This window comes from Myodes glareolus, chromosome 15, assembly GCF_982192425.1.
Source record: "Myodes glareolus chromosome 15, mMyoGla1.1, whole genome shotgun sequence".
In the NCBI taxonomy this organism is placed as follows: Eukaryota; Metazoa; Chordata; class Mammalia; order Rodentia; family Cricetidae; genus Myodes; species Myodes glareolus.
In genome coordinates, this window is record NC_142040.1 from 24,735,690 (window position 1) to 24,750,932 (window position 15,243).

Sequence of the window (15,243 nt, forward strand, 5' to 3'; positions counted from 1 at the left end):
TAATCAAAGTTGGATTTTAATTGAGCCAGAATACCTTCCTGGGCATTTCGTTTTCCACGACTAGAATTTTCTTTGTCATCTGGAAGTGAGGTATCTCAGAATGCACTCATCTGCTTGCCCTACCCCCTGCTGTCTATAAAGTATGTATCCAGCATGGACATACTTGGGTACATCTCGTGTGTGTGTGTGTGTGTGTGTGTGTGTGTGTGTGTGTGTGTGTATGCGTGCACGCACGCGTGTAGTGAGTACTTGTGACAAAGGGTAAAATCTCCATTTCTGTTGGGACTGAAATGCAAAAGATGTTAGGGAAGGGCTGAGGTCTTTGAGTTTTATGTCAGATTACCCCTGGAGTTAAATATACCATAAAGAAAACACGCCTCTTTTATACAGTCCGAGGTGGATATACCGTGTGTGCAACCAAGAGTGCTTAGACACTGTGCTCGGTAGCTTTCCTCAGGACTGCGTTCAGTCTTTCACTTTGAAGTAATTTGCTTTCCGCCTCTATGGAGGAGCCACCGTCTTCAGTTCTTCAAGGGTGTTTTTCTTCTCACGCACTGCATTGTTTACCTGTTGTTAATGGTGCCTCACAAATATTTACCAAATGTTTCTAAACTGTCTGCTCAGGACTCTGGCAGCCTCCCCTTGGGTACCCAGCCTTTTAAGGTAAGCCTCTCTGCTGGTATCTGTGCAATTAGTTGGGAGCATTTTAATAACAGGCAATCATAATTGCTGTTTGCTGATCGTTGTGAGGAATTTCCCATGTGCATTTATTTTTAGGAGGACTAGATTGCTGTGTGGCACACGGGCACACCGATAAAGACTTTAATTACCGTGTGAGGGGCTTTGGAGGACGAGGAACAAGAATGTGGCGGGGGGGGGGGGGTTCATGTTTTGTGGAAATCTGTGAAGAGAATTTTCAGTTCCTGTAATTGCTGAAAGCATGGCGCTTCTGGAATGAAAGGTGTTTCCAGATAGTCCTAAGTCTGCACAAATGTTTAGATGCAGGGCAAAATGTGCGGAGCTCAACAAACTGCCAGGTGACAAAAACCCAAAGCCTATGATTTTTGTTACTTTTTCAGAGAAAAGGTTTTTTTTATCATGGACATAGATTAATCCTATAGATTTCTCTTTTCTGGAAGAAAAACCAGCGTTACCCCTATTTAATAGAGTTGTGTTTGCACACACGCTTTTTTTCCCTAAAGGAATAACAAATGGCCAGTCCTCTCTCCATTAATTTAAATGTTAATTACAGCACAAAAGAATTATTCATACCTGATCCTCCTCCAGTATTTATCTCAGAGATAAAAATGTTCAGATTTTAAATACATTTTACCTGAGTAATTAAGTTCAGGGGTCAAGAACAGTAGATGAACTCAGTTAACAGATATATGCTCATGTTCCAGCCATGCTAATTGGTTGTTGACAGGACAGAAAAATTAAATTCCTGCAAAGATTCTTAGTTTCAGCTTAGTGAGATTCCAGGGGGTCTGGACTGAAAAGCAAAAAATAACTATTATTGCTATTAATGCATCTTAGTTTTGCTTTTGCTTAACTTTAGACTCATTTCTTGCTTGGATTAAGGCTAACAGTTTTGCTGGCTTAATAGTTATAAAATAGAAGTAGCCCATAGATGGTTGACCATTGTCCCTGAACTGAGACCCCATTAAGGTCAGTCTTACTGATTTAAGGGATGTGGTTCAGTTAGCCATGAGCTCATTGCAGAGTTCAACCCTTCTCTTCTCATAGGTGGGAAGATGTCAGCAACCCTAGAAGTCTGAGTTTTGAAACCCCTAGCCTTCTAGCCTGGGGCGGGTACTCTCCGGGATGTCTTTTAGATGGCTGGCCTCAGACTCTCTGAATTCTGCTGCTGCATCCTCTTGTAGTCGGGGCTGCTAGGACACAATGAAACAAACTAAGTGCTGTATGCCCAGGATGTTTCTGGAGCATGGATAGCCCAGGACGTAAGGCACCGTTGGGTCTGGTGTCTCCTGAAAGTTTTCTTCAGATATTGTCTGCTGTGTCCTTGCGTGAAAGGCTGTGTAAGGACACTGTTTTGTCCTTGTGACTTGACTTCCAAAGACACTGTCTCCTGTCACAGTCTAGGATAGGAAGGGACTTAAGGACTCTGGCATGGCCTCCCCTTAGCCGTCTCATACACTGGATTCTCGTTGTCCAATCAGGAGAACCTTTGGATCTGGGGTCCTTTCACAACCTCGTGTGGGTGGTACTCTCCTCAGACTGTTCCTTCTGTCTTACGCTGTGACAGAATGGTTTTTTGGACAGCATCATAGGGACTTCGAGCTTTGCTTTCTGCCTCTTGCCTTCAGTCTTGCTGGCAAGTTCATCTGTCCTGTTGTCATTGCCGCCACAACATCCCATCAGTGATGTTAGACGCAAGTTCATCAGGATTCCAATGTAGGCCAAAGACCAGCAGCTCTTTGGGAACCACCAAGGCCTCCCGTGTCACGGGGACTGCTGAGACGCCCAACCTTGTACAATGAACAACTACAAAATTCTCGACCTCATAGTGTGAGGCAGTGGTTGTTGGACTATTCAGGGCACGTCCTGTAAGTAATAAATCTCCCTTTAAGAGGCTAGTAAATATGTAGATCTATATTTATATATATATATATATTATTTACATGATACATATATATATTAATTCCATCAGTTCTGTTCCTTTAGAGAACCCCAACTAATACACTCAGGCAGAAACATAAAAAACAAAACATGCAACAACAAAACAAACAAGCAACCCCAAAACAACCTCCCTGTGCTATTTTCAGACAGCTCAGCTTCTTGAAGTGATTTGAAGGAGAAGTGTGCCCAGAGCCTCAGGCACTGCAGCGTTCTGTTCTCCGCTTGGCGGTGCTGTTTTGGGAAGCGTAGCAGTCACGGATCTGGTGAGGGAAGTTGTCACCAGAGGCAGGATTTGAGTTTATGCAGCCTCATCCCACTGCCCGGTGTGGTCTCTGGTCTCTGCTTCATGCTTGTGGCTGAGATGCGCTTGCTCAGCTTCTGCTCTTGTGGCCTGCTCCCGCGTCTCCCTACCATGGTATTCTCTTGTCCATCCTGAGCCATAAGCCCCAATAGACTTTTCTTTCTAAAAGCACCCTTCCCCATGGTGTTAATCACGACAACAGAAAAGCAGCTAACACAGAACTGATTTTTCTTTTTTGATTTTGAGCTTCTCTGTGCAGCCCAGGTAGGCCTTGATCTTGGATCTGCCTCTGCCCCGGAACGCTAGTCCGCAGGTCAGTTTATCCAACCTCTCCAGTGCTGGCCTTACCATGGTCAGTTCGCATTTCGGTTCTTGATATTCCAAGCCGGGCTTCTTGGCTTCAGAAAGTCTCTGAACATGCTAAAAGTCCTGATTTTTTGTGAGTCTCAGGGTCTGGGGTTAAGACCCTTGTCTGTACCATGAACTTTCAACAAGGCCACTTGGAAATGTGGTTGCTTTATTGACTCTACTACGTTTTGCCCTCTCCTCAGCCAAAAACCTCAGAAATCTAGTTTTAATGCAGTAGAAGGTGGGGAGGAGCTGGGAAGAAAGATGACGACGGAAAGCAAATGTAGCAGCGGGAAGATGGATGGACTGAGAACAAAAGATCGTCAGTAAATGTCTCAGGAAGCCCATTTGCAGGCCTCGGAATGGGAGCTACCTGACAGGACGCCCAGGTTTTCTCTGTCTAGAACATAGCACTCCAAGGTGCTAGTTTCTTTAGTCTGTAACCTTAGAAAGCTCTTTTTTTTTTTGAGACCTTTCTGAATCTGACCAAAATTTATGACCTAATTTGCCCTACAAACTATTTTTGGGTCTCCACAGTGGTGCTCAGATTTGCCAAGTGTGAGATCCCAGCACGGAGCCCTTTTCTCGAGAGTGATTGCTGACATCCAGGAGCATATGATGTAAGACACTTTTCAAAAGCCATTACACAAAAACGTAGGGTGATGTGAGACAGGAACCGAGGGCCGTGAAGCAGGGACACGGTGCCAGGATCGGGAAAGATGAGATTTTGGTGATTCAAACAAAATAACTATTACTAGATTACTGCTGGGGTCAAATAACCCATTATCCGACCATTTGTCAAGTCCCAGGATGCGCTTCCCACCATCTAATAATTCCACTCTAAAGAAAACCAAACAGAACCCTTGTCTGGATCTGGCCTGGCACACAGGAAGTATTCATGAGTATCTGGTCACTTTCCCGGTGGCTTCTCATGGGTCTGAGAGATGATCAGAGCTGCTGAGGCATAGTCAGGTCCTATCACGTGGGCCAGCACTACATCGCTTGGAGCAGAACCTGGGAAGAAAAGTAGGACATCGGCCAAAGAGGAAGATGGGCCAGGAATTCCAGGGGGACCAGGGAAGTTATTTTAATTTTTGAGGAGAACTTGCCCAGCTCATGATATGGTACTACATTTTCTCTGACTCTCAGATTAGGACAGAACCTTTCCCCTTCTAGAACAAGCACAGAGGCACAAAACCAGTTGAGGCCCGGGCCTGTCGAACACAATGGCTCTCTAGCTAAGAAATAATGTGATACGAATGGCCCTGAGTTCAAAACTTACCTTGGCTATTTTTCTTACTGTGTGTTTTAAGAAACACTCGTGGCTTTTCTTAATTAAATGCAAATATGTAAAATTATACATTCACGTAGAACATGTTCTTTCAAATCCCTGCTCCTTCTCGTATGTTTACGAGCTGTCCTTCCCATCTGGAGTTGGAGTGTGTACTTGCTCATTGGAGTATGTCATCTGTATGCTATTACCATTCATTTGTAAGCCTGCTTTGTATATGTGTCTAGATCAGTAGTTCTCAACGGGTGAGTTGAGACCCCTTTGGGGGTCAAACAACCCTTTCACAGGGGTCCTCTAAGACTATCAGACAACACAGATATTTACATTATGATTCATAACGGTAGCAAAATTACAGTTATAAAGTAGCAACAAAAATCATTTTATGGGGGGGGGTCACCAAAGCATGAGGAAATGTATTAAAGGGTCGCTGTGTTAGGAAGGTTGAGAACCACTGCTCTAGATGGGCACACGGCCTTTGATATTTGGCACCAGAGAAGCTCAAAAGGTTTTGGCACTTGTCAGACCCTTGGGCTGATTGACGTTCTGGCATGGTCAGGTTGTGTGACGAAGGCGTTGCCATTCCATGTGAGTGAAAAGTGGGGGTTCCTGGGATCGTATGGAACACGGTGACTAAGGCAGAGGAGGGAGAACTGAGTGTAAAGATGGGACTGGAAAGTCTCAAAAGTGATGAAGAGAAGAACACAGAGTGGGGAGCTTCAGTCGAGAATGAATCCAGACTACAGTGTGAAGTTAAGATAAACCAGTTGATTTTAAAGACGGAAGGGGTTCTGTTGATTGTACCCAAAGGCAGAAGGTTTTACATCCCTTTCGTCTTGGCTCTGGATTAGAAAGAGGAAATGCGGCGATCCCTGTTTTCCAGGGGTTGTCAATTTAGCATTTGGTATGCCAGTGTGCGAAGAGATCCACAGAGACGAGGCTGGCCCTTGGGAAAAACTGCCCAGAGGAAATGATGTTCTGCATATCAGGAAACTAAAGCCCTGTTGTGCAGTGATTTTCTCCAAGACAAACCTGTTCACTTTAGAGAAGAGCCAGGATGTCAAATCAAAGGGGAAGTAAGCAGCAGGGTATCAAGTGGGGGAGGTCACTAGGACAGAGGATGTCAAAGGGGGGTGAAATGGCAGTATTTTCTAGCAGAGGTGAGACCTCCATCCTGTAGGGAAGTTCCATAAGCTCAGGAAGTAAACAACTTGGTGACTTCAGGAAGTTCCTGAAACTGACCAGAGTCCCTAGGCCTCTCCCTTCTCAAGCATATGTAAAGAGTAATGACTGTTGAAAGACACACTCCGACAAGCTGAGTTGCCTAGAACAGGCTCAGACCAGCTGCCTTGGTTAGTTTCATTGACACAGGCTAGAGTCATCTAGGAAGCGGAAAGCCCAAATGAGAAAAGGCCTCCGTGAGACTGACCTGCAGGCAAGTCTGCAATTTTCTTGACTGGTGAATGGTGTGGAAGGGCTGTGTATGAGGGTTGTATAAGAAAGCAGGCTGAATAAGCCATGAGAAACAGGCCAGTGAGCAGTGTTTTTCCGTGGCTTCGTCTTCAGTTCCTGCCTCCAGCTTCTCACCCCGAGTTCCTCCTGCGGCCTCCCTTCCTCATGGATTGTAAGTTATGAGGCGAAGCAAACCTTTCCCTCCTCAAGTTGGCTTTGGTGAGTGTTCTGACAGCAACAGAAGCCTAAGACATCAGCCAAGCCACCTGGAAGAAGCAGGGGCCATCGGAGATGGCTGGAAGAGGCTCAGACAGGTTGAACCACCTGGAAAGGACACTCTCCAACCTACTGAGCTGCCCGCAGCTGCGCTGCACTTCAGGGTTCTAGCTCTTGAGATCTGTCACCTGTGCTGGAGTGGCCTTTGGTGATACAGCTGTCTTTGAGTCATTTCTAGGGTCGGGGAGAGGCACCTCATAGAAGTAGTGGTATTTGTACTTTGGTCTGTCATTGGTTCCCTATCTGGGTGAGCAGGTGTTTACTCAAGTCTTCCCGGGAATAGTGTTACACCACAAGCCTACAGTGACGAATAATAACAGAGAAAGATACATGGAGGATAGAGATTACAAAGCACCCTGCTTGCTTTGTGTAATGGCTTTTTCTGAGGTGCTTTGCTGGTAGCTCCAAGGCTGCTTGAGGAATCACATGGAGATTCCTCAGTCTAAAGAGCCAGGGGTACAGAGGGGGCTGCTCTGCTCTTCCCTGATTGCAACTCTGAATGCCACGCTTTACTTGAAAGAACTATATTCAGGGCTCCTAAGAAGAAAGTTAGAAATGAGCCCACTCAAAAGAGAGTTGGGACATTGTCTGACCTCTGGATACAGCCATGTCTACCTGCTGCTAGCCTCTTCTACCCTGAAATCTACTTCACTTAGTTTCGTTACCAGGCTCACACTCTGACCTCATTTCTCAGCTTCCTAGGCTAGCTCTGTGGAAATAATTCAGATGGGCTAGGTGGTGATGGCACTTGCCTTTAATCCCCGCAGTCGGGAAGCAAAGACAGGTAGATCTCTGAGTTCGAGGCCAGCCTGATCTACAGAGCAAGTTCTAGGGCGACCAGGGCTACACAGAGAAATGATATCTTGGGGGAAAAAAGCAACCAAAAACAAACAAAAAGTTTTAGACGCTATGCCAAGAGTGTAGTGTAGAAGGTAGGTGGAGTTTATTTATAAATCGGGATACTCATACGGGTAAGAATGGGCAGTGAACAAAGAGACTATTGCAGAGGAAACACTCTCAAATTGGAGAGGGGGCAATAACCTGAGAGACTACTACACCGATCCACAGTTTAGGGTAGGATTTAGCATGTTTAAGTCCCTAGAAAAGGTGGTTTTCCTGAGGGACAATTTCCTGTTCAGGTGATCGACAGGCCCAGGTGGATTAACTCTTAAGGGATGGGACAATAGTATGTCTTTATTCTTTACTGGAAGCCTCTGGCTAGATACTAATCTATGATCTTTGTGGTGGTTTCGTTTCAACACAGATCCTGTTTTTTGATTCGTAATCAATGCCCCGTAGTTTCTGTTTTTGCGAAACATCTGATTTTGAGGAAGGGTCCATCCTTAGTGTGGTCCAAGCCTGTTCATGCCTGACCTTACAGACGGAGTTATGACATGCTAGCAGGGATTTTCTTTGTTTCTTTTGGTATAGGGTTCCCGGCTGGCCTGACATTTGTGATGTAGAGCAAGGTGCTCTTGAACTTGGAATGATCTTTATCTCTCTGCCACTTAAGATCTGGGATTCCAGGCACACACCGTTAGGACTGGCGCTAACAGAAATTTTAGCTGGAACAACTGAACGGCACTGATTATTTCCGTAGTGTTTCTTCCAAGCCTTCTGTAGGCTGGAAGGCTAGTGTGGGAAGTTAGCAGGACTCCTGGGAGAATGTTGAGGCAGAGATGGGGGAAAAGGGTCTTTGAGACACCACAACAGACACGAGGGTAGGCCAGTCTAGAGGCTGTCTGGGTGAGCTGTCTGAAGGATGAGTTTCCTGTCTCTAAGTTCTCAGATGTGCAGTTTCTGGGAACAAGGGACTGACGGTCTGTTGTGTTGAGAAAGGCCAAAGGCGGGTAGCCGTAGACAACTGAGTTTTGGGAGACTGAAAAAAATGTCTGTAACCGCCTGTCTCGACTTTCTCTTCTGTCACTCTTGATTGGAGTGCTCCATCCAGAGCCATGGATCGAGGAAAGTTTTGGACAGCTCCAAGTAGCTGGGACAGCAGTAATTGCTCGAATGTGGTTTCTAAAGACTTTCCTGGTTACCAGGGGTGGCCTTACAACGGTCTTCTGGCAAAATGTGCCTAAGAGAAACTGCAAAGGATATCCCCAAGGCAGTGACAGATACCCATCCTGTGGCTTTGGGACTCGATGTTCAAGTTCTATGGAAGCTAAGATTCAGGGAAGAAATTAGCCCGGAGTTAGGCTGCCCATAAATACTGTCCCTGTAATTAGATAATGAGAAGAGAATTGTAAAAGCCTCCAATTCAATTTCCTTCATTTAGGATATTCTTATTTAATTAGCAATGACCCCGAGGGATTAGCCTGAGATACTGTCGAAAGTAAGGGGGAAAAAAGGAAAAAAAAAAAAAAAAGAAAGAAAAAGAAAAAAGAAAAGAAAAAAATGGGAAAATGATTGTAATTGTAATGTCTTGTCACATAAACTTTGGGGGTTCAAGACACCTTTCTATGGGGTAGCCAAAGACCTCAGGGGTGGGCTGTCCAAGTGTGGGCATACCATGGCTGTGGTATCCACTGCAGACTGAGGATGCTTCAAGAGTAGGCAGAGCCTGAAGTATACATGAAGTGAAGAGAAGCAGACATGTTCAGCTTCATCCTGACTGGTTTCCCTGTGTATGAATATAACCGGATTTCCTGGATTCACAACCGGGGATGCATGTAAGATCAGAAACATACACAGACCTGCAGGGAAGGTGGAGTGTGGCCAGGATGTGATGCTCCTCCCACGGCAGCTGGGAAGGGGAACTGGGGATACATGAGCAGCAGCATCCGCGTGACAGAGCTGGGAGAGCCATACAGAAAGGCAGTGCTTGTTATGATGACCTCTCTGGATGTCATGAGAGGAAAAAAAATCTGCTTTAATTGATTATCTCGGAAAGACCCACGGTGCTTTATTTGTTTAATATAGCAGATGCTTTTAATTGATTTTGGTCATCTTATCTCATTTCCTGGGTGATCCAACAGCTGAATGTGAGCAAGGAGAACAGGATGTCATTCCTGGGTAAAGCATTATTCATGTTGTCGGAGAGATGGGGTTTCTAGAAGGCAGAGCTTAAAGCTTCGAGCTGCGGTTTTGTTTTACTTTGCTTTGGTTTTTTATTTCTTGGCTACTTTAAATGTATGTATGCATCTATATATGTGTCTATGCGTGCATGCATGCATTTGATGTGTTTATTTGTGTTTGTGGATGTGCACGCATGGACATGCCTCAACATGAACATGGGGGGGGCAGAGGATAACTTGTGTGAGCTGATTCTCTCCCTCCACTATGTGGGTTCTGGGGATTAACCTCCAGTTGTCAGGCTTGGTAGCAAGCGTCTTTACCCACTGAGCCATGGTTTGATATTTTTTGCAGGTAAGATCTTACTATGTGGGTCTGGAAGACTTGGAACTCACTACGTAGCCCAGGTTGGCTTTAAACTGTGTGGCAGTCTAGCCTCAGGCTCCCAAGTGCCAAGAGTACAGTAAGTGTAACCACACCCAACTTGAGGCCCGGGTTCTCGGGTTCTGGAGACCAGAATCTCGATCAACTAGAGAGGAAAGCCAGTGCATCTGTCCCTCTGTCAGGGACTTCCCTTGTTTAGTCTGGGAAAGCTTTGGGACCAGTTTTGCCAGTATGCTAATCACACGAGAGGGGAGACTAATTTAAGCAGGACAGCCAGTCCTTTCTTTGGAACCGAATAACAAATTCCATTATATCAGCGATTCCATTATATCATTCGAACAGGAGGCTCCTGAATAATTAACAGGATCTGGCTTTTTACTACCATGTGGCTAGCATGGAAGTGAAGACACTTCATTTTCTCCTTCTTAAACTGGAGGAATGACACATCTGGGCAACTGTGTCAACCACAGCAAAGCCCTACCAGTGGGAGAGACAGACAGAAATGCTTTCTTCTCAGAGACAACTCTTCCTTCACCCACTGCCCTGTTGGCCAGGCTCTCTAAAGCGAGATGCGTGTGTCTGCTCCCTCACGACTTCATGCTTTGCCCGCTCTCAAAGCGCTGCCCATCTGCAATGGCTGCCGCACCTGTGGTCAGCCTCACCCTGCCCTCTGTTGGGGCCGCCAGCCTCGGTTCCTAGAGCGTGTGCTTACAAAACGTCTCTGGTTATTTTTAATGGAGAATTTTGTAGCCACTAGTCTCCTGTGTTTGAAGAGATTACTGCGCTTTTCTTGTGTGTGTGTGTGTTATTCAAAGTGTTTGCTCATATTTTTATCTCCGAATCACTAAAAAGTTACACCCAAAAAGTAACATCTGAGTGTTTGCTTTTCAACAGGTGTTTTCTAGCGCTGCAGACGAGTATCTTATCACATCAGCTTACACTCCACTTACCCTGTCGCTTGTCAACTTGACTTCCATATCTGTGCTTCTGGGGTAAACTTCAGGTACGGGGTTTTTGGTGTTTATTTTTTTCTTATCTGCATTTAAAAAGGTTTATATTTGCATTAAACTTTTTATGTAATAGAGTAAAATTATGAATCTGTGTGGACAATTGCCTAACCATGTTGACAGAGAGAGGAGAAGAAAGAGAGAGGAGGGGGAGGGAGTGAGAAGGAGAGAGTGTATCAGTGGATTGAAAATGTAAAATGTAAATATGTAAATAGCTAAGAAAACTTTTAGGGCAAAAGAAAACAAGAGCCCTTTGTTTGTTTAGTGTCCACTTTTTAGTTTTTTTTTTTTAGTTTTTAGTTTTTGGTAACTGCTCCTCATTACAAAAGTGTAACTCCACTGACCCAAGCCTGTAGACCTCGGAACAGGAAGAGATTTCTTAAGTAAGTCATAAAAGGAATGCAGTATAAAGAAAAGCGTTTATACGTTTTATTATATTAAAATTAACAAACTTATACAGAATAAAACAATTTTAATATATAACAATGGTTTCATGCCCTAGTTAATTACAGACAGTGGGGAAAGGTGTCAAAAGGCAGCATAGGAATGAGGGAAGGCAAATGGTCACCAATAGCCAAAGAAATACCCAACCTCAAAAATGACTGGGAGATACAAATTCAAACAGAAACCTGACACCACTGCGCAGCCACCAGACACCACTGCACAGCCCCTGGACACCACTGCACAGCCCCCGGACACCACTGCACAGCCCCCGGACACCACTGCACAGCCTCCGGACACCACTGCACAGCCACCGGACACCACTGCACAGCCTCCGGACACCACTGCACAGCCACTGGACACCATCACACAGCTACCAGGACCCCTGGGGAGCTGCATGGTGATGTTTGGTTGTTCTAGCATCTCTTAACCAATGAGCCATCTCTTCAGCTCCTGATTTTTTGTAGTTTCAATTAATTAGTTTCTACTTTTATGTTGTTGAGGATGGAATCCAGGTAAACACTTTCTGACAGAATTATGCCCAGAGCCCTAGTTTGTCCATTTAAATATGCTAAAAAAAGTTAGAGACAAATAAGTAATGTTTTGTATCTTGCAAAAATTTTTACGAAGGGGCTGGGGAGGCGGCTCAGTCCAGAGGACTGGGGTTCAGTTCCAGCAGCTATGTGGCAGCTTACAACCATCTGTAACTCCCAGTTTCAGGGCATTTGATGCCCTATTCTGGATTTGTGGGAACTGTGCACACATAGTGCTCATAATACTGTAGTGGTGGCTTGAAAGAAATTGGTCCCCATGGGGAGTGACATGATTAAGAAATGTGGCCTTGCTGGAGTGGGCGTAGCTTTGTTGGAGGAAGTGTGTCACTGTGGGGGGCGGACTTTGGGGTCTCCTGTGCTCAAGTTATATTCTGTGTGACACACAGCCTCCTTCTGCCGCCTTCAGATCAAGATGTAGAACTCTCAGCTCCTTCTCCAGCACCCTGTCTGCCTATATGCCGCCATGCCGCGCCGTGAAGATGGTGAACTGAACCTCTGAAACTATAAGCCAGCCCCAATTAAATGTTTTCTTCTACAAGAGTTGGTGTGGTCGTGGTGTCTCTTCACAGCAATAGAAACTCTAACTAAGACACATGCATACAGGAAAACACCTATACACATAACATTAGAAGTGAAAAAAAGCATATGAAATATGAATGCTTCCACCCACAGTAACAGTCAAATCTTATTGGGATACGACTCTACTCATTAGTGAGAATATTGTATTCTGACTCCCATCTGGTTTGGGTGCATGCTGGAGTTTGGGGATCGGTAAGATAAGCACGGATGTACTGTGTTATCTACAGTCAGTGACTTCTGATGGCGTCTTAATCTGATAATTCTCCATCCTGGCTACACATTGAGGTCACCAGCAGCATTTGAATCAGAGCCCTAGTCTTACCCTAGAGGTTCTACTAAATTTTACTTGTGGGACATTACATATCTGTACTATGAAAAACAAAAACAAAACAAATGTTACTATTACTGTAGACTTCAGTGGAAAGGAGCACATGCATTATATAGAAACCAAAGGCAACTAGAGCGATGCCTACAGTTTAGGGCGATTAGAGATGGTTCACACGGTGTCCGGGTCCTTGAAGAAAACCCACGTGGGTTGGATTCAGAGGATTTCTTTGGGTTCGGCAATGCCCAGTTCTCTTGTCTGCAGCTTGCATCATCCTTTCTTGGCCTTGGTTTCTCCTGATGTGCAATAGCAACAGACCTGCTTCCCAGGGCCATTCTGTGATGGTGGAATGGGACCCGGCCTTATTTCAGGACACATTGTAGATGTCTCTACAAGGGAAGATTTTTACTCTAAACATTGCTAGCACTAACTGAACTGGGAAGAAAAACAATGGAGCCAAGACTGGCTTATTTCAACCTTTTGCATGAATTACTGGTGTTTATGGGTCAGCGTACACAGGGCCCATGTAAGAGAGAAATGGCAGAAGTATAAGAGCCGGGTAGCCAATTATTTTCTCCCTTTCCCCCCCACAGAATAATAATTTAAAACATTGAGTGAACGGAACTTACAGTAGCATTTAATTTTATGGTTCCAGAACATTTCCAAGTATTTATAATTGTTCTTGTTTGTGTCTTTGTTGTGGTGTGCCTGTGTGTGTGTGTGTGTCTGTGTGTTTGTGTGTCTGTGTGCAGGTGTTCATATGCCATAGTGTGCACGTGGCAATTACAGGATAGTTTTGGAGAGCCAGTTCTCACCTTCCTCTGTGGGAGCATCTAGGCATTGAACACAGGTCTCCAGATTTAAGCAGCAAATATTTTACTTGCTGAGCCATTTCTCTGGCCCCGATTTCATTTCAGACTTCACTCAGCTAAATTTTTAGAACAGCACCAACAGAATGATCAGTTTCCCCATAACCAGTAGTCATAAACGATAACATGAAATATGAGTAAAATCATGACAGTACTAACATGGCCTTTATTTCCCGTTTGGGGTTTGGTAAATTGTGTGCTTTATATTGCATTAGAGTTAATTTCTGTATGTATCATAATGCTTTCCTGTGTTTGCTGAGAAGATATGTAGCCATGCAGGCTTTTTCCACTATGAGAAAAAATGCTTTCCAGCTGCATTGCGTTTCTGGAAATGGAATCAACCGTAACCACTGGCACCAAATATTTAGCAGTCTGGACCCAGGCAGACGGCAGCAGGGAGGTGTCTGAACTGCTCCCAGACTGCCTTTGCCACAGGGCAGATATTAGAATGTGATATTTTTGTGCTCAGAGTAACTGAGCTTGTGGGGAATGCCAACATGGACAGTGTCAAGCCCCAATCAGCATTGCCGTGGCCTCTCTTTCCCTGGGATTTGTGGGGAGGGGGGGTCTCTATCCAAGGGCAGCCAATGCTTGCTGATCTGCTCTGTGAACAGCCCCCTCCACAGTTTGTTCACATGAAACCTCGGGCCAACCTCTGCTCCTCCTAGCTCTGTAGCCACCAATTCCACTCAGTTGGGGTGTGCTGAAGAAATCAGCTTTGGTGCCGCCACGCTAGCTAGTGTTTATAGAACGCCTACCACGTGGCTAACTTTTTAATAGGCCAAGTCTTCAGACACAGCTGATGATATAAGCGGCGCCATCTTATTTTCCAGATTAGAGAGCCAAGATAGTTGTCTTGCACACGCATTTCAGCCCGGCGTAAGATGACATCTAGGGCGAGCCGCCGCTTTGATAATTTAAGTCTTAGAACCTCCCTTCGGCTGAGACAAAGCTCAAATGATTTTTTTTCCAGGTTGGTGTGGAAAATGCTAACCAGTCTCCTTTCATATAAGAAAAGCCGACTGTCATGTAATATTTGAAAGGAAAAGAAATAATTCTAAATCATGCTGCCTAAAATATAACTTATCATTTTTATTAGAGTTCTAAAAATGAAACAGTTTGGAACAAATGTGGCTAAAGTATCTTCACTACTGGGTATTTTTCTTGTAGGGTGGATTATAAAGGTATATATATATATATATACATATATTTGATGTATATTTATATTTATATTTGAAATACATGTTTTTCAAAATTTTTGCAAAACAAAAGAAATTTCTGTGTATGTTGCAGATGACCCCTTGGTTAATATCCTCGTTTAAAACCTATGACGTCATTCCTTATCCTACTGTACACTATCATTTCCATGGCAACGAGACAGCAGTGGGAGGGGGCAGCCGTTGGCGTTTGAGATGATGGAAATGCATGGAAAGTTCCATTTTCTTGAACATTATGCAGATTTCTTCAGCATATAATAAACAGCAAAGAAAGTGTTGCCTTCTTGAGGAGGCGTCTTACTCGGCTTTTGGAATGTGTCCATTTTTCTGACAGTTTTTCTATCTTGCGCTTTCTTTCTTGCCCCCCTCCCCAGACCAAAATAAAGTCGTTAAAAAGCAGCCTGACGTTGCATGTGACTCAGTGGCAGATGTCGGGGGTTTGTGCTGGCAGAGACAGGTCCTGAGCAGAACGCTTGCACAGACTTAATTGCAAAGTGAATTTGACTTGAGTAAGCTTCAGTTGTCAGAATGTGACTGAGGAGTG

The 15,243-nt window shown here is 44.7% G+C and overlaps 1 long non-coding RNA gene across 1 annotated transcript; it reads left to right on the top strand.

The window, feature by feature from the left end:
• Window positions 1-291: 291 nt before the first annotated feature.
• Window positions 292-12,247, top strand: LOC148119652 (uncharacterized). Its single transcript, XR_015735034.1, has 3 exons — window positions 292-663; window positions 10,602-10,710; window positions 12,096-12,247. It is a non-coding gene; the product is annotated as an uncharacterized LOC148119652 (long non-coding RNA).
• The last annotated feature ends 2,996 nt before the right edge of the window (window positions 12,248-15,243 follow it).